Consider the following 18,546-nt stretch of genomic DNA (forward strand, 5'->3'; position numbering starts at 1 on the left):
AGGACTTCAGTCGTTTGTTTTAATAATCTGGATAAAAGCTACATCAGGTTTGTTCACTCATTTTAAATATCACTAACCCTAGTTTTGTTTCTTTGTAAAACACTGTCCATCATCCTGTCTCCTCCATCCGACCCTCCAACAACAAGTGAGGAGCACACGGAGTTTCTCTGTCACGAAGACTGAGATAATCCGATCTGCTCCTTCCCTCCCTCCCACGAGCCCACAGAGCCAAACTGCCTCACGTGGTGTTCCTGGTTTTTATCCTAAACCTACATCTTTCTACAGTCTCTTGTCAAGCCTAATCAGAGCTCACCTTGACCCTTTACCCTAATCTCGGTAAACTCACTTTCCAACTCTCTTTCCTCCGCTGCCGCCTCATCACCGCCCTCGCCAATTCATAGATATTGTTCCTTGTTCTGTCTATTGGTCTTTTTTTGGTTGTGCCCTTCTCTCCCATTCTGTGAAAAACTAATATTTGACCTCACCGTTGTTGGAAAATCCTGCTCCATCTCGACTCTCCCTTTCCTTTCTGAATTCTTTGCATTTGGTGTCCCTCAACGATCTATCCTTGGTCTCTCCTGCATCTCACGTACATAGTGCCAGGAGGTGATATCGTCCAAAAACACTGTTAGGTTTCACATGTACACTGACGATGCCCACCTCTCCCTCCCCATCATCCCTCTCCATTACTCCACTGTTACTCAGTTATCAAACTGCTTATCACATTCCCACTACTCGATTAGCTGCAATTTCCTCCAATGAAACATTGTCACGGTTAAACCCATTGTCTTACCTTTACCTTTCTGCTGAGCCCCTCCCTCCCACTGGGAACTCTCTGAGGCAGAACGACACTCTTCACAATATTGCTGTTACATCTGACCCCAAGGTGACCTTCTGATCAGACATCCACACAATCACAACACCAGGAATTCCAATCTCTTCAACGTTGCTTTTCTCCACCTCACCCCAGCTCCATTGCTGCTGAAACCCCTTACCCGTGTCTGTGTCGCCTTATCTTGATGAATCCAAAACAGACCCCTTGATTCCGTGACTCAAAATCTGGTTTCAGACTCCCCTCTCAGTATTTACCCTCAGACACATCCTTATAGTATTTATCCTGTCAAACCCCTTAAGAATCCCATCTGTCTCAATGAGATCACCTCTCTTTCTCCAAAATCCAGTGAGTAGAGTCCCAACCTTTTCAGCCTTTATTTAAAAAATAATCCCTCCAAACCAGGGATCATCTCATTGAATCTTCCCTGAAATGCCTCCAATAAAGTGACACATTTCCTTATCTCAAGGGACCAAAACTCCTCTCATTACTGCATATATGGTGGTCTCACCAGCACTTCCACACGTTACTCTCAGGTATATACTCCAAGCTCTAATCCTGAACACCTTTGAAACAAAATATTCCATTCCCCTTCCTGGTTCCCTGTTGTAACTGTGTGGTAGCTTTCTGTGTTTCCTGAACAATTACCCCTGGTCCCTTTGTGGTGCAGCTTTCTACAGTTTCCACCATTTAAATAGTACTTTGTTCTTTTATTATCTCCTCCAAAATGAGCAACTTCCCATTTTCCCAAGTTACGCCCCATCTGGTAACTTGTTGCCCCCTTCTCCTGTGCATCTCTCTCTTTTCATAATCCTTTTAGACCTTTACAGTTATGCCTTTTCTAGGAGATAACCCCCCTTCCCATTCTTCCAAACATTTACTGGGAGCACCGGGCAGTGGGAAGCAGACAGAGTTGCTATCTTTTTAGGGATACGCTTTGGAGTGATTGAAAGGATCTTCCTACCCATTGATCAGGATGGAGACAACTTGCCCATCGTTAGGCATTAGCCTTTCACACCCATGTCTTATTGATGAGGCAGAGCGGCAGCACGGAATGAAAGAAAATAAAGTAATTCTTGTTGCCCATATCTCACTGACGCTTGGATCATTTTCTCCAATGTGTCAAAGCACTGCTGTGTTCAGTCACATGAGATCTCAAGTGGGCGGCACGGTGCCACAGTGGTCAGCACTGCTGCCTCACAGCGTCAGAGACCCGGGTTCAATTCCCGCCTCAGACGACTGACTGTGTGGAGTTTGCACGTTCTCCCTGTGTCTGCGTGGGTTTCCTCCGGGTGCTCCGGTTTCCTCCCACAGTCCAAAAATGTGCAGGTCAGGTAAATTGGCCTTGCTAAATTGCCCGTAGTGTTAGGTAAGGGGTAAATGTAGGGGTATGGGTGGGTTGCGCTTCGGCGGGTCGGTGTCGGCGGGCCGAAGGGCCTGTTTCCACACTGTGAGCAATCTAATCTAATCAAGTTGGAATCTCCTAGAAACCCACAGATTTCCCCCTGAGTTGACTGCTTTTGTCCTCAAGGGTAATATGTACAGTCATCCTGGGCCACGAGGAGGGTTGGTGTGAGTTTCTAACCTGAACTGAGAGTGACAGATTTTATAAACTTGTATTACAGGATATTACAGGTGGACATTCAGATGGGAATCTCAGTAAATGTTCTGCCAAACTCTGATTGAATTACTCAGTATATCAGGACCTGGATATTTGCATTGTGTGTGTGTGAGTATTGTGTATCAGATCAATCCCATTTGCTGCTTAAAAATTCTCATTTGAATTCATCGCATTCTCTCAAAAGGTCTCCCCAAACATTCAATGTGTCATGTAATCCTATTATGATGACCTGATGAGTGTAAGGTTTATTATTCGAATGTGTAATTTTTGTATAAGGATGTCTCAGAGAGGGAGCAGAATATTCTTAAAGTGGAGAATAACCATTTTGCGGGGAGGCTGTAGTTTATTGGTATCAATGACATCGGAATAGAAGAGTTCACATTGTTTGATCATTGGATCAAGGGGACATAAATTTAAGGTGAAGGGTGGAAGGTATAGGGGAGATGTCAGGGGTGCGTTCTTTACCTAGAGAGTGGTGGGGGCATGGAATGCGCTGCCCGTGGGAGTGGTAGAGTCGGAATCATTGGCGACCTTTTAGCGGCATTTGGATAGGTTCATGGATGGGTACTTAATCTAGGTTAGAAGTTCGGCACAACATCGTGGGCCGAAGGGCCTGTTCTGTGCTGTAATGTTCTATGTTCTATGTTCTATGTTCTATGAATCTCCTGTGGGGTAGAATAGACCTCCATCAGATGGATGGATTGTACCTGCACTGAAAGGGAACAGTTGCTAGTGCTATTCAGGAGGCATTAAACCAGTGAAGGAATGTGGGTAAACCCAGAGATAGAGTGAGGGAAGAGCTAAGTCTGACGCTGGTACAGTTCAGACGTCAAACAGTCAAGGCAGACAAGGGCAAGGCACAGAATGAGCAGTTACACTGCATTTATTTCAACACAGGAGGCCCGATAGGTCGGGCAGAGGAGCTCAGGGTATGGGTTTGAACATCGCACTGGGATATTATAGCAATTACAGAGGCATGACTTAATGATGGATAGGGCAAGCAGCTTAATGTTCGAGTGTATAGATTCTATAGCAAAGATATAAAGGGGGCAACAGAACGGGGGCAGAGCTATTTTTTATTATGGATAACATTACAGCTGGTCTTCAAGAGGGTATTCCTGGGAGTACATCCAGGCAGGTTATACAGGTGGAACTGAGAAATAAGAAAGGGATGATCTCCTTATTGGGATGGTACTATTGACCCCCCCCCCCAATCCCCAATAGTCAGCAGGGAGTTGAGAAGCAAATTTACAAAGAGATGACTTCTCTGTAAGAATAGTATGGTTGTGTACAAGACTTGACCTTCTTTGTTATTCATTCACAGGATGAGGATGTCACTGGCTGGGCTCAAAGGGCAGTAAAGAGTCAACCACATTGCTGTGGGTCTGGAGTCACATGTAGGCCAGACCAGGTAAGGATGGCAGATTCCTTCCCTGAAGGATATTAGCTAATCTGATGAGATTTGTTTTCGTAATAATCAACAATGGACTCATGATCTTTAATAGATTCTTAATTCCAAATTTTTATTGAATTCACATTCCACTGTCTGCCATGACGGAATCCAAACCCTGGGCCCCAGAACGTTATCTGGGTGTCTGGATTATCCATCTAGTGATAATCTCACTCGGCCATTTGGCAGGGTGAGTGACTGAGGCATCCGTGGGGCAGCACATCAGCACCAAAGTTCCCATGATCTCTGCGGCAGATAGAAAGGGCTGGGGAGGGAGATATATCCCTGGTGGTGGGGTCTGACTGTAGGTAGCGGACATAGCAGAGGTTAATGGCGATTAGTGGGTGGCAGGTGAGGAATGGGAGATTATATTCTTATTGTGGTTGGAGGGGTGGGGGGAAGGCGGAGGTACAGGAAGTGGAGGATATGCGTTGGAGTGCATTGTTGATCAAGTGGGAGGGAAATCTGGTCCGTGAAAGAGGAACCCTTTCTGGGATGTCCTGGAGTGGAATTGCTTCTCCTGGGAGCAGATATGGCAGAGGCGGAGGAATTGAGAGGACAGAATCACGTTTTTACAGGAATATACTCGAGGGTAATCAGGAGAGCAAAAAGGGGACTTGAAATATCTCTAGGAAATAGTTTAAGGAGAATCCAAAGAGATTTTACAAATACATTAAGGATAAAATAATAACCGGACAGAGAATAGGACCCCTTAAAGATCAACAAGGCCATCTATGGAACAACAGGAGGTGGGAGAATTATTATGCTATTCTATTCTAGAGAGTTTGGAGAAATAAATAGTGGTAACTTGAAAAGTGTCTATATTACAGAGGAGGAAGTACTGGATGTCTTAAACATTAGCAAGGTGGATAAATCCCTGGGACCTGATCAGGTGTATCCCAGAAATTTGTGGAAAGCTAGGGAGGTGATGGCAGTGCCCCTCCCTAAAGTATTTATATCATTGTTTGTGACAGGTAAGATGCTGGAAGATGGGTGCCATTATTTTAAAAAGGTGGTAAGGAAAGCCCAGGGACCAAGAGAACAGTCAACCTAACGTCAGTGGTAGGTAAGTTGTTGGAAGGGATTCTGAGGGACAGGGTTTACATGTATTTGGAAAGACAAGGATTGATTAGGGATAGCTAACATGGCTTTATGTGTGGTAAATTCTCTCTCTCTCACTTGATTGAGTTTTTTTGAAGATGTGACAAAGATGATTGATGAAGGCAGACTGTGGACGTTGTCTATATGGACAATGAACGATGTTCCACAAAGCAGACTGGTTAGCAAGGTTAGATAACATGAAATGTTGGGAGAATAAGCCATTTGGATACAAAACTGGCTTGAAGGTAGGAGGCAGAGGGTGGTGATGGAGGGTTGCTTTGCGGACTGGAGGCCTGTGAGCAGCATTGTCCTGCAGGAATAGATATTGGGACCTTAAATAAATGACTTGGATGTGAATCTATGAGGTATGGTCAGTGGGTTTACAGAAGACACCAAAATTGGAGGTGTCGCGGACAATGAAGAAGGTTAGTTCAGAATGCAACAGTATCTTGACCAGATGGGCCATTGGAGCGAGGAATGGCAGACTGGGTTCAATTTAGACAAATGTAAGCTGTTGGATTTTGGAAAGGCAAATCAGAGCAGGACTTGTACACTTAATGGGAAAGTCCTTGGGAATGTTGCTGAACATAGAGACCATGGAGTGCAGGTTCATTGTTCCTTGAAAGGAGAGTTGCAGGTAGGCAGACTAGTGAAGGTGGGGTTTGGTATGCTTATATTTATTGGTCAATGCATTGAGTACAGAAGCTGGGACGTCAAATTGTGGTTGGACAGGACATTGATTAAGCCATTTCAGGAATTATGTTTTAAGTTCGAAATTCCCAGTCCTGGAAAGGATGTTGTGAATCTTGAATGAGTTCAGACAAGATTTACAAAGATTTTGCTCGGGTTGGAGGATTTGGGCTACAGGGGGAGGCTGAATACGCCGGGGTTAATTTCCCTGGAGAGTCAAAGACTGAGAGGTGACTTCATGGAGATTTATAAAATCATGAAGGGCATGGATAAGGTGAACAGCCAGGGTCTTTTCCCCCCAGGTAGGTGGGTTCAAAACAAGATCACATGGGCTTAAGTTGAGAGGGCAAAGTTTAAAAACGGATCTAAGGGGCAAAGTTTTCAAGCTGTGTGTGGTGTATGTGTGGAATGAGCTGCCAGATGAAGAAGTGGAGGCTGATACATTTACAACGTTTGAAAGGCATCCGATTGGGTACATGAAGAGGAAGAGTTTCCAATGATACGGACCAATAGCTGGCAAATGGGGCTCCATTTGTTGAGGATTCCTAGTTGGCATGGACAAATTAGACCAAAGGTCTGTTTCTGTGCTGTACATCTCTATGACACTAATAAATGAAAATAAGATGTGATCCTCTTTTGTAGAGAGTTAGCAGAAGCACAGATAATTGACCTTGGAGCTGAGAAGGTTCAGCAGTGATTTTAACTAGGTGCAAATTTGTTTCTAGGATAGCTAATCTGCAGAGAGAGGGGAAATGTTAACAATGTCACAATTTTAGTAACTATTTTCAGGTAATTGGCAAATAATGTGAACATTATTTTATTCAGTAAGTTCCAAGCATCTGGAACAGTCTGAACGCAGCTGAACACACTCAGCAGTTATTCATAAACAGATTTGGAATTTTACTTTTTAAGGGAAGATTTGGGGGGGCATTGGCAAATGGGAACGGAATTGGGACAGATATGCAGCATCTCCAGAGGGAGAGGGTACATCCCAAATGGGCTGAATAGCCCCAACCCCTGTGCTCTGTGATACTGCCCCATTCACTGTGAATGTTGAAGCTCATCCCAGGGCAGAGAGAGGCAGGATCCCACCACTCACCTGACAATGGGCCCCAATGATTGATGTCAGCGCAGGCCAATAGGAGGCAGAGGGCATACTGGAGGACCAGGCCGTACCAGTTTGTCTTCCAACCAATCGGAGTGAATGAGGGCATCCTCAAGGCTGGAACTGAAGAAAGGCACATATCGCAGAGATTTGAGAAACTGGAGGACATGAGATAGGGAGCGTTCTGTGGCTGGTGAGGAATTATATAAATAAGGAAGAGTTGTGAGGCTGGATGGAGTGACAATGATCGGGAGAGTTGAGGATGGAGGAATTTCGAGTTAGTGAGGATTAGAGCCATAATGTTATACAGCAAGGAAACAGGCCATGTGGTCCAACCAGTCCATGCCAACCATAATTCCAAACTGAACTAATTGTACTTGCCACCGCTTAGTCCACATCCATCCAAATATTTCCTATTTATGCACTAATCTGAATGTCTTTTAAATATTGTAATTGTATTCACAGCCACCACTTCCTCTGGAAGTTCATTTCACACGTATACATTTTTTAAAAAATCCTAATGTCTTTTCTGAAACCTTTCTCATTTCTTCTCAAAATGAATGCACCCGAGTTTTGAATCCCCCTCTCCCCCGGGTTTTCACCTTATCTACACTCTTTCTGATTTTATAAGCCTCTAATAAGGTCACCCCTCAACCTCGTGCACGCCAGTGAAAAACTTCCAGCCTATCCAGCCTCTCCTTAGAACACAATCCCTCCATTCATGGCAACATGCAGGTAAATCTCTCCTGAACCTGATCCAATTTAATAATATCCTTCCGAAAACAGCGCAACCAGAACCGGACAGAGTATTCCAGAAGAGGCCTCTCCAATATCCTGTACATCCTCAACATAACGTCCCAACTCCTGTACTCAAAGGTCTGAACAATGAAGGTAAGTGTGCTAAGCACCTTCTTAACCACCCTGTCTACATGTAACACAAACGTCAAAGACGTGAAGCCCTTGGTCTCTTTGTTCCCATATCACTACTCAAGGCCATACTTTTATTGAGTGTAAGTCCTACCCTCGTTTGTTTTGTCAGGATGTTATATTTTGCATTTATTCCAATCCAAAAAATTTTTGAGTATAAAGGCAGTAGGAGTATAATTAAGAGGGAAATCAAGAGGCAAAAAAGGGACGTGAGATAGCTTTGGCGAACAGGGTTAAGGATAATCCGAAGGGCTTTTGTAAATATATGAGGAACAAAAGGCTAACTAGGGAGAAAATAGAGACCCTCAAAGATCAGCAAGGCAGCCATTGTGTGGAGCTGCAGGCGATGGCCGAGATAGGGAAACAAGTATTTTGCATCAGTGTTTACTGTGAAGAAGTACATGGGAGATATAGAATGTGGGGAAATAAATGGTGACATCTTGAAAAATGTCCATATTACGGAGGAGGAGGAGGTGCTCAATGAGTGGCTAAGGAGCTGGTGCAGGGGAAAAGGATTCACATTTTGTGGACCGTTGTGATCTCCTCTGGAGTAGAGTTGACCTGCATAAGAAGGATGGATTGTACCTGAATTGGAAGGTGTCTAATTTCTAGGCAGGGAGACTTGCTGGTGATACTTGGGAGGCATTAAACCAGTGAGAGAGTGGGTGTAAACCCAAGAAGGTAGTGAGGAAAGAGATATGTCTGAGGCTGGTACAGTTCAGAAATCAAATAGTCAAGGCAGGCAAGTGCAAGGCACGAATGAAGTCGGACTGAGCAGTTGCACTGCATTTACTTCAATAGAAGAGGCCTGACAGGGAAGGCAGATGAGCTCAAGGTATGGTTTTGAACATGGCACTGGGATATTATAGCAATTACAGAGGCATCACTCAGGGATGGATAGGACTGGCAGCTTAATGTTCCAGGGTATAGATGCTACAGGAAGAATAGAAAGGGGGACGAGAGAGGAGGGGGAGTGGCATTTTTGATTCGAGATAGCATTATGTTTTTTCTTAGGGAGGATATTCCTGGGAGTACGGCCAGTGAAGTTATTTAGGTGGAACTGGGAAATAAGAAAGGGATGATCATTTTATTAGGGGTTTCTGCATGGATTTCATCTGGTTCTTCTTGTTTCCTCCCACAGTCCAAAGATGTGCAGGTTGGGTGGATTGTCCAGGCTGAATTGCCCATAATGTTCAGGGATGAGTACGTTGGGTTGCCCTGGGGAATGCAATGTTACAGCGGGAGGTTAAGAGGCTCTCAGGGTCAGTATCAATGTGATAGGCTGAATGACCTGCTTCTACACTGTTGGGATTCTCTGATAATTCTACTATTTTTAAAATAGTTATAGAAAATAATATATCAGATCTAAACGTTAAGGATCTGAATTGGACAAAGGCCAATTTTGATGGCACAAGGCAAGAACTTTCACCTGCCCGCTCAAGCCTGCTCTGCCATTCAACAAGATCAGGGCTGATCTTCTCATGGCCTCAGCTCCACATTCCTGCTCTCTCACCATAACCCTTAATTCTTTTCCTGTTCACAAATCTACATTTTGCCTTAAAGGCATGCAAGTTGATAACGTCAAATGCTGCACTCAGCAGGGAATTCCACAGATTCACAACCCTTTAGCTGAAGAAGCTCCTCCAGCTCAGTCCTAATTCTGATCCCCCTTATTTTGAGGTAATGCTCTGTTGTTTGACCTGCCCCCAGTGGAAATAGCCTCCCTGCTTCTATCTTATCTACTCCCGTCATAATTTTATTGTTTCCTATCCAAACTCCCATTCTTCTAAATTACAATGACAAGAGAACCAGTTTTCTCAATCTCCACATACGCCAACCCTCTCAACTCCCAACTCAAACTAATGAACCTCCTCTGTACTCCCTCCAGTGCCAGTACATCCTTGCTAATGTAAGGGGACCAAACCTATACACAGTTCCCCAGGTGTGGCCTCACCAGCAGCATAACCATCCCTCTCGCATGAATGGATAATATTCCCTTCACTGTCTTAATTACCTGCTGGAGCTGCAAACCAACTTCCTGTGATTCATGCAGAAGGACACCCAGCTCCCACCGCACAGCAGCATGCTGCAAGTTTTCACCATTTCATCATCCAGTTTGCTGTTCGTCCGACTAAAATGGATGACCTCACATTTCCCAACATTGAACTCCATCTGCCAGACCCTTACCCACTCACTTAACCGATCTGTATCCCTGTCCAGACTGACAGTGGCCTCTGCAGACATTGCTTTACCTCATCTTCGTATCAAATGTGAACTCTGACACCGAACACTTGGTCCTCAACTCCAAAACATTTGTGTAAATTGCAAATAGTAGACAATTTCCACCCAAATATCTCACCACTACTTCCTTGAGAGGTTCAAGCATTTTCTCCACTACAGAAGTTAAGCTAACGGATCCTTTTTGAAAAATAGTGGCACCACATTCGCAGCTTCCAGTCTGTCAAAACTATCCCAGAATCCAACAACTTTTAATGAATTATTACGAATTGCTATCCCACCCCCCGCCATCTTTTCTTTTTTCCCGGGATGCATTCCATCAGAGTCAGGAGACCCATCTACCTTTAGGCTGTTATCTTTCCCAACATTACCTCTTTACTGAGAATAATTGCTTCTGTATCCTCATCTGCCATTGCCTCCATAGGCCTGCGACAATGAGAGTACATAGACAGTATGTTCCTGTTAAGGCCAAGGCTGGTAGGTGTAAAGAATGCTGCCTGACGAAAGAAATTGTGGACCTGGTCAAGAAAGTGAAGGAGGGATATGGCAGGTACAGAGAGCTGTGTTTGTGTGAATTCCTAGAGGAGTATAGGGGCAGTAGGAGTATACTCGAGGTAAACCAGGAGGGCAAAAAGGGGACATGAGATAGCTTTAGGAAATAGGTTTAAGGAGAATCCAAAGTGATTGTACAAATACACTAAGGACAAACGATAACCAGGCAGAGAATAGGTACCCGCAAAAATCATCAAGGCTGTCTGTGGAACCGCAGGAGGTGAGAGAGATTCTATATGAGATTCTTTTACTGAAAGAGGATGTGGCAGCTAGAGTGTTTGGAGAAATAAATAGTGATAACGTGATAAGTGTCCATATTACAGAGGAGGGGGTACTGGATGTCTTAAACGGTAGCAAGGTGGAATAATCCCTGGGACCTGCTCAGGTGTAACCCAGAACTTTGTGGGAATCGAAGGAAGTGTTTGCTGGACCCCTCGCTGAGATATTTGTGTCATTGATTGTCACAGGTGAGGTGCTGGAAGCTGGGCACAATTATTTGAGAAAGGTGGGAAGGAAAGGCCAGGGAACAATAGACCAGTGAGCCTGAAATCAGTGGCAGAGAAGTTGTTGGATGTGATTCTCAGGGACATGATTTACATGTAATTGGAAAGGCAAGAAGTGATGAGGGAGAGGCAGCATGGCTTTGTACATGGAAGTCACTAACTTGGACTCCAGGAAGACACACGGTTCTACATAACAGACTGGTTAGCAAGTTTGAGACTGTAGAATACAGGGAGGACTAGCTATTTAGATACAGAATTGTCTAGAAGGTATGGAGATATATAACATGGAAACAGACCCTTCAGTCCGTACCGTCCATGCCAACAACTTACCCAACCCAACAACTGTGTGAGAAATATGCTGTCAGGATGGATGCTGGGTCCACTGCTTTTTGTCCTGTATATCAATGATTTCTATGTGAATATATGAGGTATGGTTAGTAGGTTTACACTAGACACCAAAATTGGAGATGTAATGGGCAGTGAAGAAGTTTACCTCAGTACATTGGGACTTCAATTAAATGTGCTAAGGAGGGGCAGATGGGTTTAATTTAGATAAATATGAGGTTCTGCATTTTGGAAAAAAGCCAATCAGAGCAGGGCTTGTACACTTAATGAGGAGGTCTTGGGGTGTGTTGCTGAACAAAGAGACCTTGGAATGCAGGTTCACACTTCCTTGTAAGTGGAATCTTAGGTAGGCTAGTGAAGAAGGTGTTTTGTATTGAGTATAGGAGTTGCGACATTATTTTGGGGCCGGACAGGGCATTGATTCAGCTACTTCTCGAATTATGTTTTCAGTCCTCGTCTCCCCGCTATAGGAATGATGTTGTGAAACTTGAAAGGATTCAGAAAAGATGCACAAAGATGTTGCCAGGGTTGAGAGTTTGAGATATAGGGAGAGGCTGAATTGGCTGGGGTTGTTTTCCCTGGGGCATCGCATGCTGAGAGGTGACCTCAGTGGTTGATACACTCGTGAGGAACATGGTGAGGGTGAACAGCCAGGGTCATTTTTCCCACGTTAGGTGGGTCCAAAACAAGAGAGCACAGGCTTAAGTTGTGAGGGAAAAGATTTAAAAGGGATGTGAAGGGCAATGTTTTCAAGCTGAACATGGTATGTGGACGGAATGAGCTGCTAGAGAAAGTGTGGAGGCTGGTACAATTGCAACATTTAAAAGGCATCTGATTGGATATGTGATCAGGCAAGTTTGAGAAGGATATGAGCCAAGTCCTGGCAAATGGGATGAGATTAATTTAGGATATCTGGTGGGCATGGACAAGTTGGACCAAGCGGTCAGTTTCTGTGCTGTACATTTCTATGACACTAATAAATTAAAATTAAGATCGGTTTCTCTTTTATAGAGAGTTAGCAGAAGGTCAGAAAATTCTCCTTGGAGCTGAGAAGGTTAAGCAGTGATTTCAACGAGGAGCAGAATTGTTTCCAGTAAATTTAATTTACATAGAGACAGCATGAGAAATTATTAACATTGTCACAATTTTTATGAACTACTTTCAGGTAACTGGCAAAAAATGCAGGGTAAAAACGTGAAGATTATTTGACTCAGTAAGTTCTGAGCATCTGGAACAGTTTGATTGACAGATGGATGCAGATTCAGTAGTTAATTGCAAATTTATTTTGACAATTTCTTTTTTAAAGGAAGGATTTGGAGGGCTATGTCCAAATGGAAGGTGAGTTGGGACTGACTGGCACCATCTCCAGAGGGAGAGTGTACAGCCCCAATGGGCTGAATAGCCCCCAGCCCCTGTTCTAAGATACTGTCCCATTCACTGTGAATGATGAAGCTCATCACAGGGCAGAGCCATAGACATGTACAGCATGAAAACACACTCTTTGGTTAAACTGGTCTATGCCGACTAGATATCCCAACCTAATCTAGTCCCATTTGCCAACACTTGGCACATATCCCTCTACTCCCTTACTATTCATATACCCATCCAGATGCCAAATGGTATAATTGTACCAACCTGCTCCACTTCCCGAGAGAAGATTCCATCCACGCACCAACTCCAGTGTGAAAGAAATTGCCCCTCAGATCCATTTTAAATCTTTCCCTTCTCATTTTGGGCGGCACGGTGGCACAGTGGTTAGCATTGCTGCCTCACAGCGCCAGAGACCCGGGTTTAATTCCCGCCTCAAGCGACTGACTGTGTGGAGTTTGCACGTTCTCCCCATGTCTGCGTTGGTTTCCTCCGGTTGCTCCGGTTTCCTCCCACCATCCAAAAAGATGTGCAGGGTCAGGTGAATTGGCCATACTAAATTGCCCGTAGTGTTCGGTAAGGGGTAAATGTAGGGGTTTGGGTGGGTTCCGCTTCGGCGGGTCGGTGTGGACTTGTTGGGTCGAAGGACCTGTTTCCACACTGTAATCTAATCTAATCTAATCTAATCTAATCTAATCTAATCTAATCTAATCTTAAACCTATGTCCTCTCGCTCTGGAGTCCTCCATCCCAGGGAAGAGACCTTGTCTATTTATCCTACCCATGCCCCTCATGATTTAATAAACCTTTGAGGTCACCCCTCAGCCTCTGATGCACCTGGGAGGATCCCACCACTTATGTCACAATGGAGCCTGGCTGATTGACACAGCTTCAGACCAATAGGACAGTTGGCGTGATCCTCCAGCCAATAGAAGTGAATGAGGGGTGGGTCCAGCGGGCCAACACCTGACCATGAGCTTTGCAGGCGCAGTGTCACTGTGAGGGGGGAGGAGTCGCAGTGAGTGTGAAGGGACTGGGAGAGAGACGGAGTTAGTGTGGGCTGGGAGGGTTAATAAACACGGTTTCAGTCTGCTAGACCTGAAAGAAATACTTGGGGGAAATTAAAACCAAAAAGAACTGCGGATGCTGTAAATCACACACAACCACCAGAAGGTACTGGAAAAGCTCCGCAGATCTGACAGCATCTGTGAAGAGAAATCAGTTTGCATGTTGGATCCGGTGACGCTTCCTCAGGGACTGATATGACTGAGAAAAAACTATTGGTTTATATGCAGAAGGTAGAGGTTAAGGAGTAAATGATAGGTGGGGATAAAGTCCAAAGAGAGAGAGATCGGAGCAGTTGGACAATGGTTATCCTGTCTGGGGGAGAGTAAATAGCTGTTTATGGGGACTGTTAGTGGTTATCCATAGGTATTGTGTAATAGCAGGCTATGTAATAACAAGGCCTGGTATGTGAGGCAGGGGGCAACGAAACTAGAACGTGGGAGATTTCAGGACCTAAAATTATTGAATTCGATGTTGAAGCCAGAGGATTGCAGGGTCCCCGAGTGGGAGATGAGGTGTTGTTCTTCCAACTTGCTTTAAAGTGTGGCGCTGGAAAAGCACAGCAATTCAGGCAGCATCCAAAGAATAGAAGAATCGACATATTGGGCATATAGGCACTTCATCAGAAATGTGGGAGTGGGGGAAGCTGGCTGAGAGATAAATAGGGAGGGGTGTGTGTGGTTGGGGGTAGGGAGCTAGGAACAGGCTAGGTAGATGTAGATGGGGTAGTAAAAACAATGACTGCAGATGCTGGAAACCAGATTCTGTATTAGTGGTGCTGGAAGAGCACAGCAGTTCAGGCAGCATCCAAGGAGCTTTGAAATCGGCGTTTCGGGCAAAAGCCCTTCCTGATGAAGGTCTTTTGCCTGAAACGCCGATTTCAAAGCTCCTTGGATGCTGCCTGAACTGCTGTGCTCTTCCAGCACCACTAATCCAGTAGATGGGGTAGTGGTGAGAGGGTGGAATGGATAATTGGGAAGGATGATGGACAGGTGGGACAGTTCAAGAGGCCAGTGCTGAGTTGGTGGGTTGAATCTGTGATGAGATGGAGGAGAGGAGATGGGGAAACCTTGATGCTGTGTGGTTGAAAGGTCCCAAGGTGGAAGATGAGGTGTTCTTCCTCCAGGCGTCGGGTGGCTCGGATTTGGGGGTGGATGACACAAAAGGAATTGCATGTCCTTGGCAGCGTGGCAGCAGAGGGGGGTAGCTGAACTGGTTGGTCACAGGGCGGTGGGGTTGGTTGGTGCATGTTCGCTGAAATGTTCCACAAGTTGGCATCCTGACTCCCCACTGTAAAGGAGACCGCATCGAGAGCAAAGGACACAAAAGGTGAGGTGTTTGGATGTGCAGGAAAATCTCTGTTGGATGTGGGAGGGGTGGGGAGGGAAATATATCTCTGGTGGTGAGGTCTGATTGTAGTTGGTGGAAATGGCAGACGATGATGCATTGTATCTGGGTGGAAGGTGAGGACTAGGGGGTTTCCATCCTTGTTGCAGTTGGAGGTGTGGGTTCCAAGGGCAGTGGTGTGGGAAGTGGAGGAGATACACGGGAGGGGAAATTGCAGTCCTTGAAATCGGAGGCCATTTGGTATGTTCTGAAGTGTTCTGCCAGCTTGCATCAAGCTTCAGTGGAACACTGCAGTAAGCATAAGACAGAGATGTTGGCCTGGGAACAGCCTTGTGTGTTAAAGTGGGGGGCAACTGGATGCTTCGGGTCTTTTTTGCAACAGATCGTAGATCATCAGCCGCCATTTCCACCACCGCTACTGAGATGCTATCAGGTTCCTGCCTCCTCCATTAACAGCTTTCCGCCCTCCCAGCCGGATCGTTATCCACTCTTTTGTCTTTCCAAATGTTCCAATCTCTCTTTGGGCTCTGTCCCCACCTATTATTTACTCTTTAACCCCTATATCCTGTAGTCCAAAGATGTGCAGGTTAGGAGAATTGGCCCAGCTAAATTTCCCATAGTGTTCAGGGATGTGCATTCGTCCGGGGAAATGGTGAGTAATAGGGTAGGGGAATGGGTCTGGGTGGGTGTGGAATTGTTGGGCCGAAGGGCCTATTTCCTGTGGGGATTCTAATTTTCCCAGCTGCCATCGGTTCTGAGGAAGGGTCACTGGACTCGTGATGACCCTTGGTGTGTGCAGGAGGAGGAAACGGGAAAGGGGACAGTGGCAGCAGAAACTGGATGAAATGTATCAGTATAGACTGGGAGGATTTAGTTACACTCTGTGCAGGTCGTTAATCTGAATTAGAAACTCCTGGTCCCACGTTTGCAGCAAAGTGGAAGATGGCTTGGGCCTCAGGCAGTGAGAGGTGCTGTGTTATGGCTGTCATCTTTATCTGGGACCAAGGTACAGCAAGGAGCATGCACGTGTCTTCTTCCTGGTTGGGGGCGGTGCGATTTCAAGAGGAGCATCCAACACATACCAAAAGAAGTGTTTGCCTTCACTATTCATCTTGCACTAACTATGAGCTTCGTTTTGTGAATTCATTTTATAGGATCTTAATTGAGAATAATTGAGACTGGGATCTCAAAAGCAAGTTTCTACAGTCCACAGAGTCATCACGATCTGAATATCATTGGCATTTAACTGTGAAAGGAGAAAGGTTTATCTGTTCTGACTGTGGGAAAATATCTTCAATATTTTTGTCAAGCCAAAAGCAGAATGGTTGGATCACCCTTTGGGTATGTGTTTAATTCTTGGCCCTGTAGCTGTGGGAGGAGGTATTGGTCTGAGAGAGAGCACAGATTTATCCATATTACGCCTCGTCTCTTTGCAGGAACTGTCAGATTTAGTCACAATCATCCACTTTATGATGTTAACCTGTAAACTCCCTACTTCCAATTCCCTGCAAATTTCTCATTGAAATTCCTTGTGGACTCAAATTCCAGCACCATTTCAGTTGGAACGTTCCAGATTCTGACAACTGTCTGTTCATTCAGAAACTGCTGAAGTCCATGATGACTCTGGGGATACAAAGGGCTGAATTGAGAGATGAGATGCAGTCCCTGAGCTCCCATTGAGATGCATTGGAACAGTACAGGAGGCTGAGGGCAGTGTAGGTGTGAGCAGACAATGAAAATGACTGGGCTGCACTGTGAGGGCTGCTTGGATCAATGAGAGTGTTTTGGAGTTGGATGTAAACAAATTGAGATGAGACAGGGAGAAGGTGAAGCTGAAACTCTGTTTTACTTCAGGCCATTCAGAAATTCACAGTCCCAATGGGAATAGTCAATTTGCCAGTGATACCTGTGGAGTATTTAAGTTTTTAAAAGTACAACAGATCAGCTTAAGTAAAGATTGTTTTTAGTATAATGGGCATGTTTGAAGTGAAGGAAGGTTGCTCACTTATTTAAATTCTCTTAATGGGAGTAACTAGATGAATGTAGTGAGATGTTGTTACACGAGACCTCAGACCTGTGGTGTGCTCCTCTTGCACAATGTGGGACATAAGGGATGCTTCCAGTGTCCGTGACGGCTATGTGTGCAGGCAGTGTGTCCATCTGCAGCTACTGAGAAACTGTTTTTCAGACCTGGAGTTGTGAGTGGACTCACTGTGGAGCAATACTGAGAATGTTAGGGACAGCACGGTTAGTGAGTTAGTCACACTGCAGGGGAGAGTTACACAGGCAGAAAGGGAATGGGTGACCATCAGATCAAGTAAAAGGCTCAGGAAGGAAGTGCAGGACTCACCAGTGATCATTCCCCTTCTCAAACAGATACTGTGCACCGCTTGGGATTCTATAAGGTTGGGAACAGGTGGGGTGGACTCTCAGGGGAAATCAGCAACAGCCAGGTTCATGACACCACAGATAGCTCCGCTGCACAGAACGGGAGGAGGGAGAATGGCAGAGCTATAGTGAGAGGGGATCCACTAGTCAGGATCAGAGACAGGCGCGTCTTTGGCCACAGACATGAATCAAGGACACTGGAATTGAACCCCGGTCCATTTATTGATAAATGCACAGACCAATAAAGGTCAGCGTCCCAAATGCAACCTTCAGCCCTTGGTCACCCTAAAGCTCTACTTTCCAGGGACTATGCACTTGTTCTGAGCTCTTCAGAGGGATTGAAGGGGACAGGGAGAAAACAGGAACAGGGTTGTGTTGCAGATCTGTATAATAACCGTCTCCCTCGCCTGTCGGTTTCTCCCCCCGCCTCGGTCTCCCACACCCCATCGTGCCTCCACCCCCACCGCAGGGAAAATACCTTGTGTATTTACCATATCCATGCCCCTACTGATTTTATAAACCTCTATAAGGTCAGCCATCAGCATCTGACACTCCAGGGAAAACGGTGTATTCAGCCTCTCCCTGTAGCTCAAATCCTCCAACCCTGGCAACATGCTTGTAATACTATTCTGGCCACTTCCAAGTTTCACAATATTGATTTGATAGGAAGGAGACCAGAATTGCACGCAATATTCCAAGAGTGACCTAACCAATGTCCTGTACAACCGCAATATGACGTCCCAACTCCTGTACTCGGTACTCTGACCAATAAAGGAAAGCATACTAAACACCTTCTTCACTATCCTATCTACCTGCGATTGCTTTCAAGGAGCTATGAACCTGCATTCCAAGGTCTCTTTGTTCAGGAACACTTCCGAGGACTATACCATTAAGTGTATACACCGTGCTAATATTTGCTTTTCCAAAATGAAGCACCTCACATTTATCTAAATTAAACTCTAACTGCCAGTCCTCAGCATATTCGACCCTCTGATCAAGATCCCGTTTTAATCTG

The 18,546-nt window shown here is 45.2% G+C and overlaps 1 long non-coding RNA gene across 1 annotated transcript in view; it reads left to right on the top strand.

The window, feature by feature from the left end:
• The window catches only part of LOC148148454 (uncharacterized), a 34,401-nt gene extending 17,959 nt beyond the window's left edge, over positions 1–16,442 (top strand). Inside the window, exons 4-6 of the long non-coding RNA XR_015759079.1 lie at positions 3,778–3,864; positions 7,586–7,690; positions 16,298–16,442. This is a non-coding gene — a long non-coding RNA (uncharacterized LOC148148454). The remainder of the gene's footprint in view (positions 1–3,777; positions 3,865–7,585; positions 7,691–16,297) is intronic.
• Positions 16,443–18,546: the final 2,104 nt, after the last annotated feature.

The sequence above is a fragment of the Chiloscyllium plagiosum genome, unplaced genomic scaffold (genome assembly GCF_037043375.1).
Source record: "Chiloscyllium plagiosum isolate Xiang-an unplaced genomic scaffold, Cpla_swu_hap1 HiC_scaffold_13, whole genome shotgun sequence".
NCBI classification, from domain to species: domain Eukaryota; kingdom Metazoa; phylum Chordata; class Chondrichthyes; order Orectolobiformes; family Hemiscylliidae; genus Chiloscyllium; species Chiloscyllium plagiosum.